The 17,985-nt window shown below is 34.2% G+C and overlaps 1 non-coding gene across 1 annotated transcript; it reads left to right on the forward strand.

Annotated features, from left to right (window-relative positions):
• The first annotated feature begins 16,324 nt into the window (after window positions 1-16,324).
• On the forward strand, window positions 16,325-16,410 carry LOC147409754 (small nucleolar RNA SNORD34). Its single transcript, XR_015175700.1, has one exon. It is a non-coding gene; the product is annotated as a small nucleolar RNA SNORD34 (small nucleolar RNA).
• The last annotated feature ends 1,575 nt before the right edge of the window (window positions 16,411-17,985 follow it).

Here is a 17,985-nt window from a genome sequence, read left to right on the forward strand (position 1 = left end):
TGATTTTCACTAAAATTCTAACTTATTTAGTCAATGAGGTCCTTGATGGAATGCCAAAATTTTAAACATTGATTTGTAGAGTGCCTTGTGTTGTGTAAATGTCTTGTTTCTGTTGCGCAATGCAAAACTACGAAACCCTTGGCCTAAATTATTTAAGGGATACGAAAAGGGCAATCGTACAATATTTTCTTAGGATTTTCAATTTTTAGAGGGTTTCTATCTTGGAGAGTTTTACATGTTTTGAGATTTCTAGGACTATAAAACTTATGAGAAAATAATAATTGTTCTTGTTTTGTTTGGTGGATGTAGGCAAACTACTAAATCATGTAAATCCTTGCGTTTTGTGCAATTGTGTTGTTTTTGCTATTTTAAAATTTCAAACCTTGTCCTTTGATCATAAACTAATTTGCATTGGGATCATAATCTCTTTAGTAATGGATCTCTGAATTTTTTTATTTTGTGTGTGTGTGTGTGTGTGTGTGTGTGTGTGTGTGTGTGTAGGGGGGGGGGGGGGGGGGGTTGGAACTTTGAGAGGACGATCTCCAATTATTTTCGTAAGATGGTTTATTTCATAGTTGGGTTGTCTTAACTCTGCAACATGCGATTACAAATTGATGTCCGATTACATGATGCATCATCACCTCTTTGGATATCAAGAAGATGGACTTGTTGCCCATTCTACCAAGACATGGATGAAGGGTTGCTTGTTCATGGTGGAAAGCATAAATAAATGAGTCATGATTTTCTGACTTGTTTGCTCATTTGGATTAGATCTTTCTTTTGAATATGAGCAATGAGCAATGCCTAACTTGTTAACTCATCTCCCCATTAATTATAATGAGCAATGCTTTTAGTAGTATTTCCACAGTCGGTCTTGGGCTTTCGAGACCATTTTTTTATTTTTACCCACAAAATCTAGGAAAATGGACATCTCGACTAGTGAATAAAAATTTTAAATCAAAGGATTTAGGAGGGAAATCTCAACAAAATAGGGGATTGTTGGCCTATTTCAACAATTTGTTGTGTGTTGGAAATAGGTAAGGCCATTAGCAACTCTGGTCCTAGGCATTGTTGTTTGTTTTATAGCAATTTGGGCAGAACATTCATATTCACACCCATAATCCATTGCAAAATCAGAATCATATTTTTAAATTATTAAACATGATTCTAAACAGACTAAATGATTCAGCATGATTTAAAGCAACCTAAACATTTTCTTATGGTTAAAGATGCTTTGAAACAAACTAAATATATATTCTTATATTATTTGCATGATTCATATATATATATATATGGGAAATGTTCAACACCCTAAGCTTTACCCTACACTTTAACAAACGTGTTTTGTCCTGCATGAATTAGAAGTTTTGGAATGGGCTGATTTTTGGTGAGGATGATCTCTATGATTAGAAGATCATCTTCACCAAAAATCAGCCCATTCCGAAATTTTTAGCCCCATATTTACAAGTTGAAAAATCGTGGACCGTCCATTTTTTGTAAACCGTTTTTTATGGGGTTAGAAGTTTTGGAATGGGCTGATTTTTGGGGAAGATGATCTCCTCACCATAGAGATCATCCTCACCAAAAATCAGCCTATTCCAAAACTTCTAACCCATGTAGGACAAAACACGTTTGTTAAAGTGTAGGGTAAAGCTTAGGGTGGGGAACGGGACCCTATATATATATATAGGATTAGGATCTGTATACACATAAAGCTACTCATAATGCTACAACGTGTTTTGTTTTATATGGGCAAAAATGTTTGAAATGAGCTGATTTTTTGTGAGGATGATCTCTGTGGTGAGGAGATCATCCTTGCCAAAAATCAGCCCATTATGAAACTTCTAGCCCCATGTTTACAAGTTGAAAATTTTTAGACTGTCCAATTTTTGTAAATCACTTTTGATGGGGTTAGAAGTTTTGGAATGAAATGATTTTTTGCAAGGATAATCCTCTCACCACAGAGATCATCCTCACAAAAAATCAGCCCATTCCGAACATTTTTATCGATATAAGACAAAAACATTGTAGCTTTATGAGTAGCTTTATGTGTCTACAAAACCCCACCCATATATATATATATGAAAATGTTTGGCTACTATTTGCCCTAGGTATTTTTTCCTACACAAGTTAGAGGTTTTAGAATGGACTGATTTTTTGTGAGGATGATCTCCTTGTTCAATTTTTGTAAATCATTTTTAATAGGGTTAGAAGTTTTAGAATGGGCTGATTTTTGATGAGGATGATCTCCTCACCATAGAGATCAATAGTGATCATCCTCACCAAAAATCAACCAATTCCAAAACTTCTAACCCACGTAGGACAAAACACGTATGGCAAAACGCAGGGTAAATAGAAGGGTGCCAAGCATGCCTCATATATATATATATATATATATATATATATATATATATATATATATATATATATATATATATATATATATATATATATATATATATATATACAGTGTTAAATAATCAATAGTATATGATTTGAAACAACTAAGCATGCTTAGAACAGACTATGGAATAAAGCTTGGACTTTACCTCGTGACTAGAGCATGTTTGGTTATATTTAAAGAAAGAGGGGCTGATTTTCTAACTCAATCTAAAAAGAATAACTCAAAAAAGTCACAAAGTGTCTTGTGCTAGAACCATAGGTCTTTCACTCCGTGTGCAAGAACGCTCAAGAATCCTTACTTTCCTTTTCACAATTAATCATAGAATTTTTTAGGGATCTGAAAGGTTTATGGGGCTTTGACAAGCATTTTAGGTTCTAATAGAATGTCAAGGGCCTTGCCTTGGTAGGACATTTGGAGGCTTGAGAGAGCCTTAATAAAATATTAATTGACTTAGATTATGTCTTTGCGAAGCCTTTAAGAAAACTATTTATAACTCTGGAGGCATGAATTTGGACCTCAAGTAGAACTAAACCTTTGATTTATTTTCTAGAAAAATTGGGGTTCAAATATGATCCAAGTTCCTAGCTCTTCGATTAGGTTTATATTTGAATTTTAGGAGGGTTCAACGTTTCTAGTTAAATCTGGCCTTGGTATTTTTTATTAATTTTTTTTGGACCTTAGATGTCTTTTTGGTTGGAAATATAATGTTGAGGCTCTAGGTTTCATATGGTTTAAGGATCTATTTTGGTTTATCCAAAAAAGGGTTGGCGATTTAGGTCAGTAAGAAGGGAGAGATTATGGTTTGGGTTGTCAAGGCATGAGTGTGGGGCATTGTCCATGTGCCCGACCTCAGCCATGTTTGTGTCCTTCAGATCCATAGCTTATTTTGGCAAGTTTGGTCAAGGTAGCTATGATAGGCTGTAGTTCCTAATATGCTTCAAAAGTCACCTAAAATGTGGATTATTTTTCTTGGCATAAGATTTTGGAGGATATTTTGAGATATTTTTTGAGGTTCAAATGGTGTGCAACTTGTCAAGAGTATATTATTTACTAGAATGAGAGGTTTTTTTATTTAAGAAATGGTTGTTTTGGGCATAAATAGTTGTTTGGTCTCAAATTGAAATAAAATATGTATGTCTTAGTGTTTCAAAAATTGGACTGGATCGATTGTTCGATCAGGTTTGGCCTAATTTTTAGAAAATGTCGGTTGGACTCATTTTGAACCAGTATTTTATAATATAACAAAAAAACCATCAGTCTTTTGAACACCACCGGTTCAACCATATGAACCGATTTTTCAAAACTAAAAAACTATTATTACAAAAATCATTTTTATTGAGACTTTTTTCAAAGAAAAGAAGTTTAAAACCTTTGTAGATTTGAAGAAAATAGAATGGTTTCAAGAAAAATTGTATCCCCAACTATTTTTTCCATCAATTTACGAAATAGTCTATAAATTTTCTTTTATTTGATTATTTATTTATTTATTTAGATAAATTATTTAACAAATACAAATTGAACCCTGGCCAAACTCTAGTCTGACCATTTGGGCAAAATTGGTTCGATTTCTAAAAGATTGGTTTTTCTACTTGAGGATTGGTCTATGAAAGACTAGAATTAACTAAGAGTTTGATTTCTAGTCTGACCATTTGGACAAAATTTCAATTTGACTGTCGGTTCGATTTCTAAAACATTGGTTTTCCTACTAATTTCATCCAGTACTTTGGGCTTTCCAAAATGCCCCTATTTCATTTAGTTTTTAGTACAAAAAGTAAGTGTCTTTTGGTGTAAATAGAATGGTGTTTGTAAATAACAAAGATCTGAATATTATTTTGGTTTTTAAGCATTGAATATTTTTTCAATAATGCAAATATTGTTTTTGATAATGACAAAAATATCATTCTACGAATATCAAGATAACGTTAGTTTTTGTACTAATGTACAAAAGAAATGGGCATTTTGGAAAATCTGAAGTTGTGGAAGATATTAACGTCCCCATGATAATGAAGTAACTAAAGGTGGACTTGTAATCTCAAATCTATGGTATTCTAGATTTATTATTTATCAAGCAAGCGCCTTTCAAGTCAATTAAGTATAATACATTTATTAAATAATTTTAAATATAGTTTTAGAAATTCGGACACAAATACACATCAAATAAAATATTTGGTACATAGATAGTCATTCTTCGTTTTAGTAGCGCATCTCAACATCAAATGAATAATTTAAAAATAAGTATATATAAATTATAAATCGAGTTAAATGATTTATCTTATCTAATACAAGATGACTCGTCCAAGTCAACTTAGTATCAAGGAGGGATGATATGAGAGGAAATACTGAGGTTCAAAATCATGCCATAGCAAGCTTCAAATTTCAAAAAACCCTAGCTTCAATGAAAGCTAGTCCTCTTAGATTTTCAATGTAATTAGTAGTACTCTAATTCACTATATGAAAACTGAAAATTTCCACAGAAAAAATTGACGGGTTAAAGCCTACGAATTTTAAAAACTAAAATTTGAGGTCTAGGACAATCGAAATTCTAGATATTCTTAGATTTGACGGTGTAGACACCCAAATTTGACTGGGCCCTCGACGCAAAATGCCCCAAAAATCGTAAAAATTGAAATGGGCTCCGAAGCCTAAACCTACAATAATCCAATGACTTTCATCATTTATTTTTCAATAAATGGCCCAAGGCCTCTCATGTGGCCCACGGACCAAATCCCTTACCATCCTTCTAAACCCAACTCAACCCAAGTCCAAGCCTATTCAGCCCAATCCAAACTAAACCCATCACCTAAGCCCATCTAAATTAACCCTACCCATCAAAATACCAAAGCCCAACCTACAACCTAAAATCCAACCATTCTTTAACCCAACACATTACCCAAGCCCAATTCTCTACCCAAGCCCAACATCACAACCAATCACCTAATATGACACATGTCATTACCCCCTTCCACCTCCCTCATCCAACCAACCAACTCCATTACTTCCCTCCAAAAATTAATTCAACCCATAACTCTACCCTAACCTATCCTATCCATTCTCTCAAATCAAACACTTATAACCTATCACCCTCCCCTAATCTACTCCCATCATTTCCTACAAAACCCATCTCTACAACCTACACCTACACCCATCATCTCAAATCAAACACTCATCCTTTCCCATCAACTCATCTCCACCCTTCATTTCCACCAACTTTGACACATGTCATCATCTCCCTCACCCTCTCAAAATATCATCAACCACCCCCATTAAATCCTCCATTCTCTTAAATCAAACACCACTTAATCACAACCACCAATTAATTACCCCCTTTAAACAATCTCATCCTCTCAACCACTCTCATCAATTCTCCTCACCAAACACTCAACCTAAATGGGTTGGGTTGGATCCAACCCATTTGGGTTGTAAACAACCCATTTAACCCCCCTTCCCTAAATACCCTCCAACCTCCATCAATTTACACATACTCTTCTTTTAAATCCCACACCATTCTACCACTTCTCATTATTTCACCCAACTCTACCCCTCAAAATAACCCACAACCTCTATAAAAACCCCATCACTCTCAACTCTCAAGCCCTAATGAAAAATCCCACATCCAACCTCTCAAAAGATAAAAAAGAAATCATTATCTCAACCTTTCTCTCTTAACCCATTCTACTACCTCTACTCTCAACTCATCTCAACTCTCAATCTTCTCTAAAACAAATCAAACAAAGAAAAAGAAGTCAAGGAAAGCCAAAGGAAGTCAAGGTGGGTTTGGACAAAAGGAATACCCCCCTCAACTCCCCTCCTCTACTCTCTCCTTCTCTACACTTTTGCACACACCACTATGGTCTAAATCACCCAAGGGCCCCTTCTTCATAAGGGTGTCCTCAATGATTTGAACCTATATCGAAAGCCCCTCACGCTTGAGGGCACACACCAAATGTTTTTATTTTTATTTTTATTTTCTTTATTCCAAAAAATCGAATCCGAGGTTACCACCTATGGTGGATGGAGTAGGGTGCCTAACACCTTCCCTACTCCATAAATGGACCCCCTTACCTTGAATCAAAGGTTGGACCATGCACCTTATCCTACGTGAGTCATCAAACGTCTAAATGACATGCTTTTCAAAGAAAAAATAATTTCGGGTGACCATTCACACCCCTTTCCGAATTTGAATGGTGGCGACTCCAAAACACCCCAAAGTGGAGGGATGTTTGAAGAATGTTGAAAATCCCGTGTCCACAGACAGTTTAGAGTTGTCGAATTTCTCCCATCCTTTATTAATTTGACGGTTTTTGCCCGTTGAAAAAAAAAAAATTGACAATGAAAAATTCGACGCCAATTCAATCAAATTTAGGCTTTTTTCACATTGTGTTTATAGTAATGATCAATCACTACAAGCACCATCATTTATATGATTTTTGGTTTGGTTCATTTGTTTTATGATGTCGTGTTTCTTTTTTATATAGAACTCTAAAACATGTTTAAATCATTGAAATCCTAATTTCCTATTTTGCATTTGTAACTCATGATTTATACTTTATACGGTGATTGACCCAACTTGACCTTCCGACTTAGATGATCTTGGTCGTTCATTTTGATATTACATGTTTAATATTTTCAAAATACGAGTGAGTCAATAAAATTCAGCTGAGTCAACTAGGTTTTTGTATTTTGAAACAAAATAATTAATATATAATAATTTAAATATTTATTATCTTAATGAAATATGATATCATGACTAAACATCTTATAATCCACTTTATTTTAATTATGGGTTGGGATCCGTCAACTCATGGAAAGGAAACACATGATCCCAACCTAGTAATACAAAATCCAATAGTTGAGATTTATCATCGAGATTTGTATTATTTGGATATGTACAAATCCCTTTCGTTGGATTCCATATTTACACAGTTGAGATATAGTGTTTTCTCATGAGTCACTAGATGTTGACCATTTAATTATAAACAATTATAACTATCGGGATATAAATGTATGTAAAAATAATAATTTTTCATGGGATATAAGTAAAATCTTGTGTAAAAACAATCATGTTTCAAAATATGGGTTAGAAGTTTCGGATTTAACTGATTTTTTGTGAGGATAATCTCTATGATGAGAAGAACATCCTCACAAAAAATAAACCTAATCTGAAACTTCAAAATCCATCAAAAGTGGTAACTAATTATTGGCAAAAACTCAATGGTCCACATTCTAAATCAATTTTAATGGGGTTAGAAGGTTCATATTAGGCTGATTTTTGTGAGGATGATCTTTTCATCATAGAGATCATGTTCACGAAAAATCAGCTCAATCCGAAACTTCTAACCCATATTTTGAAAATCATTGTTTTTACATATGTTTTTACTTTTGTCCCATGAACCGTCCCATAAATATCTATATATATATATATATAGGGTCCCGTTCAGCAACAAACATTTTGGCAAAACATTTTTCAAAACATGGGTTAGAGGTTTTAGAATGGGCAGATTTTTGGTGAGGATGATCCCTATACATATATATAAAACTTCTAATCCCATAAAAAATGGTTTACAAAAAATGGACGGTCCACGATTTTTCAACTCGTAAACTGGGGCTAGAAGTTTTGGAATGGGCTGATTTTTGGTGATGATGATCTCCTCACCGTAGAGATCATCCTCACCAAAAATCAGCCCATTCCAAAACCTCTAACCCATGTTTCGAAAAATGTTTTGCCAAAATGTTTGTTGCTGAACATTTCCCGTGTATATATATGTATATATATATATATATATATATATATATATATGGGTAGCGTTCAATGGCCAACAGTTTGGCAAACACATTTTTCAAAACATGGGTTAGAGGTCTTGGAATGGGCTGATTTTTGGTGAGGATGATCAATACGGTGAGGAGATCATCCTCACCAAAAATCAGCCCATTCCAAAACTTCTAGCCCCAGTTTACAAGTTGAAAAATCGTGGACCGTCCTTTTTTTGTAAACCATTTTTGATGGGGTTAGAAGTTTTGGAATGGGCTGATGTTTGGTGATGATGATCTCCTCACCGTAGAGATCATCCTCACCAAAAATCAGCCCATTCCAAAACCTCTAACCCATGTTTCAAAAAATGTTTTGCCAAAATGTTTGTTGCTGAACATTTCCCATATATATATGGGTGGGGTTCCGTAGACACATAAAGCTACTTATAAAGCTACAACGTTTTTGTTTTATATGGTTAAAAAGATTCAGAATGGGCAGATTTTTTGTGAGGATGATCTCTGTGGTGAGGGAATTATCCTTGCAAAAGATCAGTCCATTCTAAAACTTCTAACCCCATCAAAGTGATTTACAAAAATTGGACGGTCTAAAATTTTTTGACTTGTAAATATGTAGCTAGAAGTTTCAGAATGGGTTGATTTTTGGTAAGGATGCTCTCCTCACCATAGAGATCATCCTCACAAAAAATCAGCCCATTTCAAACATTTTTTCTCATATAAGACAAAACACGTTGTAGCTTTATGAGTAGCTTTATGTGTATATGGATCCTAATCCTATATATATAGGGTGGGGTTCAAACGACATACATTGCGACAACGTGTTTGTCTTATATGGGCAAAAATGTTTGGAATGGGCTGATTTTTTGTGAGGATGATCTTTGTGATGAGGGGATCATCTTTGCAAAAAATCATCCCAATCCAAAACTTCTAACCCCATCAAAATTGATTTACAAAAATTGAACGGTTTAAAATTTTTCAACCTGTAAACATGGGGCTAGAAGTTTCATAATGAGCTGATTTTTGGCAAGGATGATCTCCTCACCATAGAGATCATCCTCACAAAAAATCAGTCCATTCCAAACATTTTTACCCATATAAGACAAAACACGTTGTCGCAATGTGTGTTGCAATGTGTGTCGTTTGAACCCGACCCATATATATATATATATGGGAAATGTTCAGCAACAAACATTTTGGCAAAACATTTTTCAAAACATGGGTTAGAGATTTTGGAATGGGCTGATTTTTGGTGAGGATGATCTCTAAGGTGAGGAGATCATCATCACCAAAAATCAGCCCATTCCAAAGCTTCTAAACCCATCAAAAATGATTTACAAAAATGGATGGTCCACGACTTTTCGACTTGTAAACTGGGGCTAGAAGTCTTGGAATTGGCTGATTTTTTGTGAGGATGATCTCCTCACCGTAGAAATCATCCTCACCAAAAATCAGCCCATTCCAAAACCTCTAACCCATGTTTTGAAAAATGTTTTGCCAAAAAGTTTGCCATTGAACGCTACCCATATATATATATATATGGGTAGCGTTCAATGGCAAAATTTTTGGCAAAACATTTTTCAAAACATGGGTTAGAGGTTTTGGATATATATGGGTAGCGTTCAATGGCAAAACATTTTTCAAAACATGGGTTAGAGGTTTTGGAATGGGCTGATTTTTGGGGAGGATGATCTCTACGGTGAGGAGATCATCTTCACCAAAAATCAGCCCATTCCAAAACTTCTAACCCATGTTTACAAGCTGAAAAATCGTTGACCATCCATTTTTTGTAAACTGTTTTTGATGGGGTTAGAAGTTTTGGAATGGGCTGATTTTTGGTGATGATGATCTCCTCACCTTAGAGATCATCCTCACCAAAAATCAGCTCATTCCAAAACCTCTAACTCATGTTTTGAAAAATGTTTTGCCAAAAAGTTAGCCATTGAACCCCCCCCTATATATATATATATATATATGGGAGGCGTTCGGAGCCATCTGTTTTAACAGTCATTTTAACAAAAGAAGCTCCATCGTTGGATTTAGAGGCGTTGAACGGTCGAGATTGAATTAATCGGTATATATGTTAACTTATAGATTTATGCTATTTTTACAGCGCCATCCCTCATTTTTTTGGATTATTAGTGCCACCTCCCTGGCACAATTATAACCTGAGAGTGAAAAAGAACAGACGAGAACTCTCTGTTCTCTCTAACAGTTGAAGCCTCTCTCTCTCTCTCTCTCTCTCTCTCTCTCTCTCTCTTTCTACAACTCTCTTATTCTCTCTTTTTATGAATTCACCGCATGTTCCTACAACTCTCTCAATCTCTCTTTCCATGTTAGTTATATCTTCACTTTCCACTTCCTTCATCTTGGCATATCCATACATCTTCTCATTGAAGACTACTTGTGGGTCCTTCTCCATCAAAACCCCATCATCACCATAAGCATCCCTCAAGAACACAACCCCATCATCAATGGATGACGTTCGATAGATCGAGAAACCTTTCGATAAACAGAGAGTTGTAGCGAGAGAGAGAAAACCAGTGAGAGAGAGAGAGAGAGTAACAGCGAGAGAGTTGGAGCGTAAGAGAGAGACAAAGTTGTCTGTTTGTAGAGAGAGAGAGAGAGAGAGGGTCAAATTAACAAAAAGGCATTTGGAGGGAGGTATTTGCAATTTTACAAACCCAAGTTAACATGTTTCTGTTAAATTGAACTCATCTGCGCCGTTCATCTGTGTCTTATCCAACGGTCTCATTTCGTTTGTTAAAACGAATGATATTTTGCCTGACGCCGAACGCCTCCCTATATATATATAGGGAAATGTTAAGCGACAAACATTTTGGCAAAACATTTTTCAAAACATGGGTTAGAGATTTTGGAATGGGATGATTTTTGGTGATGATCTCCTCACCGGTGAGGATGATCTCTACGGTGAGGAGATCATAATCACCAAAAATCAGCCCATTCCAAAACTTCTAACCCCATCAAAAATGATTTACAACAAATGGATGGTCCATGATTTTTCAACTTGTAAACATGGGGCTAGAAGTTTTGGAATGGGCTGATTTTTGGTGAGGATGATCTCCTCACCGTAGAGATCATCATCACCAAAAATCAACCAATTCCAAAACTTCTAACCCATGTTGTGAAAAATGTTTTGCCAAAATGTTTGTTGTTGAACAGGACCCATATATACATGTGTGGCATTTCATGGGATAACAATTGTGACAAAATCTATGACAATGATTTTTATTTTATATAATTTAGAAGGTTTGAAATGGGATGATTTTTGGTGAGGATAATCTCCTCACTGTCGAGATCATCCTCATAAAAAATCAGCCTATTCTAAAACTTCTAATCCCATCAAAAGTGGTTTACCAAAAAATAAAAATAAACGATTCACGATTTTTCAACTTGTAAACTAGGGTTAGAAGTTTTGGAATGGGCTGAGTTTTGGTCAGGATGATCTCCTCACCATAGAGATTATCCCTACCAAAAATCAGCCCATTTCGAAACTTGTACCCCCATTAAAAGTGATTTACAAAAAACTATTATCATAGATTTTGTCACAATTTTAATTCTATATATATATATATATATATATAGATCTCTCTCTCTCTCTCTCTCTCTCTCTCTCTCTCTCTCTCTCTCTCTCTCTCTCAGGCAAGATGGATTAGATTGTATGACGAGGCAAGATGGAACATCGAGGTTTAAAACCAAGTGCTCACCCCCCAATGCTCTACATGAAATCATCTCTTGATGTACTTTGGCATTTATGATGTTACTTATTGGGATATAGGTGGAAAGCTCATCTAACAAAGCTACATAAAATAGCTTACAAAAAGGGTTGGTGAGATGGCCAAAACCTGCCTTAAGAGGTGGAGGGCTTACATTTGAAACCCCCTTAGGGGCCAACATAAGGGATTTGTCTCAAAAATTACCTGGGGCATGTGGTGGAAGGGGATTACACGTGCCCGAAGATGATTTAGGTGTTCTAAGAGAATTGGATACCTTAGTTCTAGGAAAAAAAATTGTGATACCAAACTTTAGTGCCATGCTACAAGAAAGAGTATGACCCATTGAGTGCAAATGGTCTAGCTAGAAAATATTGGAATGGGAGGATGAATTGTACTTATTGTGCAGGTTTTTGGATGCAAAATTAGAGAAAAGTCCTTTTTAATTAGAAACTTAGTGAGGAAGATGTTCAAAGATCCAAAAGGCTAAGGAAACGCTAAGTGTAATGAGGGAGATGCAACAACTTTTAACTTTTGTTTTGATTTTTTAATGGTTAAGATGATTCAAGAGTGTTTTGTACTAGTATTGTATATTTCTTGAATTTATTTTAGACTCCCATAGTTACCGTAAAAATCTGACTAAGAGTTGTTGGATTCACATGTGGCAAAATGACACTTCAGCCCTCTAGAGTTCATGGTCTAGATTGAATTTAAAAAAATAAAAATAATATTCATTTTTTTTTTTAATTTGATCCAAGACTTGGAAATAAGATCGTTGAACTCCCAAATTTCAAATTCAAAATCCAATGATGAAAAATTACTAAATTCATGAAATTTCAAATGCAATAGGGTTCAAATAACTGCCATGAATCTCCCTAATAATGATGGAAAGCTTTGTCAATCATGTTCATCTTGTTATCTTGGAAAAAGTTGTACTACCAATATAAATTAAACTCTAGCTCTAATATCATCATAAATCAAAAGGAGCCAAGACTTTTGCTTTTGAGAGGTTTCTTGGATGGTCTCTGCGGGAAACTATTTGGGTTGTATGATACTCTTTGGAATGAACCTTCTTAGGTGAGATGGGGGAACTTTGATCTTCTTGGTGACGTGATTTTTGCTTGGACACTAGTGTAGTGTCTGCCTAAAAACCTTTGACAATCAAATTAGAAAAGACCAACAAAGTTAAAATAACTAAGTCGTAGAGCAATAAGAGTAGAGAGTGAGTTTAATCTCTTGGGAGTTTATGATTTCTGCTTGGTGTTGAGAGGGATCTCCCCTTGATATAGACTTGGCCGGATGGACAATTTCAGATCTAAGCTTAAGGCTTAATTCGTAACCGCCTCCCCAGTAACACCATTAATGCATAACTTGATTGGGAATTTTTTTTGCACAAAACAACATTAATAGCTTGCAACTGACCTTTATTAACAATTAACTTTGCAACTACTTAAAAGTGGGTTTGATAATGTAACAGTTGCGTTACATGCATGGGGATTCAACTGCCCAGGTTTGGTTAATTGGATCAAGTTATTCGCTTGCAAAATGCTCATTAGGTTGACCTCTTGACTCTTGTATTCTTAGGTTGAGTGCATAACTCTTCTTTTGGAAGATGAACATTTGATTATGTAAATTCTTTAAGCTTGGGGTACGATGAATTGCTTGTTATCCTTGAAGGTGCCAACTTGGGAATACTTGTGGAATTAATGTTGATACAACAACCAAGGTTTAAAACCTATTAAACCCGCCTTCACCTCTATTGATGACTAACCCTCGCTTTCCAAGCAAAAACAAAATAATAAATAAATTGATTTCTATTTATTAAAAGTAAAAAATAAAAAATATATAAAAAAAAAAAAGTGATTCTAAAACATTTTTTTGTAGTAGTTAATTGGCTCCTTTGTCCAAACTCTCTACACTTGGGTGGAAGGAATTCTCTCATAGAAACCAATATTTTGGTTAATTTAATAGTCAAATCTTAGGTCCAACAAATCAGACTACATTTTCTAACTTACCAATTCTTAATGAACTGGATCAAAAAATTTGGTCCTATTACCACACCAACTTTTACTAATGCCACCCCAAGATGCGTGTTAATTCTTTGGTGATTTGCATATGAATTGGGGTGGCGTTAGCAAAAGTTGGTGTGGCAATAGAATCTCTATTTGGAAAATCTGTGCAGAACCGACTGATATTTCAAAAGACTACTTGTTTGCGTACCTATGTATTGTGTTATTTCTATGTGTGCTGTTTGTTCAAATTTTCTTTCCAAACTTACAATCTTCTTGATAATGAGAAATTTTGTCAAAATACGTAGTTGTTTTAGTAATTTCCTCTAATTCTTCTAAAAAATATTGTTTGTTTTTCAATTCACTTTCTTGTTTCGATTGCATCTGTTTTCTTAACATGCCCTTACCTGTCTTGTCTTCTAGTAAGAAAAGACAAGGATTTGTGACTGTTTTACACAATAAGTGTTTATTTACATTATAAATACATTTTTATATATAATAAATGTTAAGTACATTTTATTCTTGTTGATCGTAAATGCTTTACAATCAATGCAAACAAGTATTTATTATATAAAATACCAACATACTCTACTATTTTTCATTAAAGACAAAAGGTAAGGGTATTATTGAAGAGTGAATGTAGTGGAGAATGCTAATGTTCACATGACTCATTCTTAGGAGTCTAGGGATCCTAACCCAATATTAAATCTACTAAACTTTACTTTCTAATTTATTGAAATATAAATATATATTATTAATTCATTCACTTAAAATTTAATTGTCGATATTATATGTTATTATTATTATTATTTTTTTTGGGTGTTACGTATGAGATCCTTGAACCTAGAATTGGCCCCACCAATACCTGATACCCATCGGGTACCCGTCGAGTATCCATTAAGATAGATAATGTTTTCTTGAATGAGAAAAAAATACGAATATATATCTAATAAAATAGACAATTACTTATAAATGTACCAATTTTACTTGTAATTTATAAATTGAAAATTAAAGATCAACCATAAATTCTTCAAGCAAATCAAACTTTTTAGAGTAAAATTGTAGAAAATTATAGAATGAACCATTTATTTGTTGGTGAAATTGTATAAAAGTAAGAAATCTGAATAGAAGTTCATAGAGGAAAAAGGTAAAATTTAAAGATTTTACATTTTCTTTATATTTTAATTTTAGTTCAATTACATTTACGTCAAAATATATCTTTGTAAACATTTAATAGGACTATTAATTTTCTTATTATGTCATAAATTTACTAATTGAGTACCAATTGAATACCCGTTAGGTACTCGATTGAGACCCAATTTTTATCAGGTCGTTAAGATAACCCATATTGGTAGACCCATAACCAATTAACCAATTTTGAGTACATTTGGTAATCAGGTACTTGAGTACCTATTGACACCCTTACGTTGCACCATCGAAAGTCCTCAAACCAATATGAAACAACTCACCTGGCATTTTTCGTTTTTTTTTTTTTTTTTTTTTTCTTTTTCAACAAAGGGAGTATCCCATCAACACTCTCAAGTAAGCGTGACATACTAATCTCCCTTGAGGCCCCCACATGACCAACCCCATACGACTTTAGAGGGGATGAACCCAAACCCATTTAAATGCCACACGTCCCTCTCTCTCTCTCTCTCTCTCTATCATAAAAAATCATATCATTTAAATTGGCCCACGAAGGTGACTCCTTTGCTTGACCACTTTCTTATAGAGACCAAATTCAACCCAACAAGAATCTTAGGGAGACTCAAGACTATAATATATATTAAAACCTTTGTTGAGAGCAGATAGAGTGATTTTTTAATTTATTTATTTTTTCTAATTTAATCTAATTCTTGAAACCTAAAGGACTGAGTCATTAATTTTTTTTTTAATTTTTTAATTAATTTACTATTTTAATACTTGGGTAACAAGAAATATCTTCTTTAGTAAAACGAGGCGTCTATCCGTCAATATCAACTCTGATATGATGATCTATAAATTAAAGCCACCCGTAACACATACACACATAAACACATCAGAAAGAAAGAGAAAGAGAAAGAGAAAGAGAAAGAGATGGAAATTATTAAGGAAGATGTCGTGATAGAGGGAGTAGGAATTGCAGGTCTGGCCACAGCCTTAGCCCTAAAGAGAGTAGTGGTACGGGCCTTGGTCCTTAGCCCTAAAGACGTATCGGAAGAGTCATCTCGGTCTCGAACGTGAGTAACATCTATAATTTATATGCGCAGTTTTTTCGTTGTTTAGTCTTACAATTTATACGAATAGTCTTTTCTTTGATTAACTTTAGACATCATCTATTTTATCCTTGAAATCTGAAAAATCCTTGGTGACATCTACTTGAGATTTGGATGCCAAATTTCTTATTTCAACACCTCTTTTTAGCTTTTATGCTAAAGGGCCTATGATGGTCTGCAAAGATTTGTCGACATCGTTTGATTATATCTTTCATGATTGAATTTTCTGCAAATCTGAGGCCTTTTTCAGGGGGGGGGAAAAAAAAAGTTGGTGTATTGACCTAGTAAGGGAATTTTTTTTAGCTTCAGAAACTATTTATTGGACTTTCATATTAAAAAATAGAAAAGAAAACTAAATGGGCTTTAAATTAAAAGGATATATAATATTGACTTGTTGACTAATTATGAATTTTTAATCATTCCAACAAGAAAGGCCCACCACATTAGACTAAAAAAAAGCAAATTGGGTTAATGTGGAATTTAAATTAAATGATGTGTTTTGTCTAATAATAGGCATTTGAAGTTAGCATAATTATAAATAAGGTGGAAAATATCTGAAGGATGGACGTTGAAGGGCCTGTGTTGTCGAGTTATGGTTGGGTGTATGTGCTCCTGAGTATCCCGAAGCAAATGATCTTCGATTCTATGATGGTGGGCGTTAGAAGATCATTATTCTTTTTTTCAAGAGAGCTCAATGTTGCTTCAATTAGATCAGTGGATTTTATTGGCATGGCTGCAAGATTTGGAAATAACTAAACCCTTAGAATTGACTGGGACTAATTTCATTTTTATTTTTATTTTTAAACCTTTTGCAGTGCGGCTCAGGGCGGTCGGTTGCTTTCATCAAGGCTGGTTTTAAATCAAACAATGTCGGCAAATCTTTACACATCATCATAAGACCTCCCAACAGAAAAGCAAAAAAGAGGGGCTGAAATAAGAAATTTGGTATCTAGACCTAAAGAAGATTTATCGGATTTCAAGGACAAAATAAATGATGTTTAAGACTAAACAGAGAAAAGACTGCGTGCATAGATTTAAAACCATGCCTTTCACAATATGCTCATTTTTTAATTTTATTTTTGTGTAAATTATTTAATAAAGAGAAATTTTCCAAAACGTGATCAACTTTTGACGGAATTTCTATTATAGCTCACTATTCATTTTAATTCCCAAAACATAAATAATGAGATTACAGGTTTTTCAAGTGATGATCTCATAGGTATTAAGTGACTATCTCGCAAGTTCGCTACTTAACTATATAAATCAGCGAGATTGTCATTTTGAAAAAAATAATTATATCAATGAGATTGCCACTTTAAACCTATGAGGTCGTTAGTTGAAAAATCTGCACTGTTCACAATTTGAAAATTAAAATGAAGAGTTATTTTAAATTAGAATTTCGTCATATTCAGCTCATGAAATGGTAATTTACCCTTAAATAAACAGGTTGGATTATTATGTTCAAGTTCCCTAACCGTACGATACAACCCAAACTTCAATAATATTATGATTGCCACTAGAACATGATTATAACTATGTACTCCAATATAAATTAATTAAGTATTAAAAAAAAAGGTGGTTATAATCTGACTTAGGTACATGGCATATTCAATCGACAGTCTTGATGTGACAAGCTCAAGGATCGGGTGCATTCTTCAAGATACAAAACAGCGCTTACGCATAAAAAGATGTAGGGGTGTCAATTGAGTATGCCACATGCCTAAGTCAGATTATCACCATTCATTAAAAAATATGTGACAAATTCCATAATAATAATAATAAAAAAGTCATAAAATTTGATAGAAAGACAAGTGGATACA

The sequence above is a fragment of the Akebia trifoliata genome, chromosome 2, assembly GCF_017979445.1.
Source record: "Akebia trifoliata isolate Shusen 1 chromosome 2, ASM1797944v1, whole genome shotgun sequence".
NCBI lineage: Eukaryota > Viridiplantae > Streptophyta > Magnoliopsida > Ranunculales > Lardizabalaceae > Akebia > Akebia trifoliata.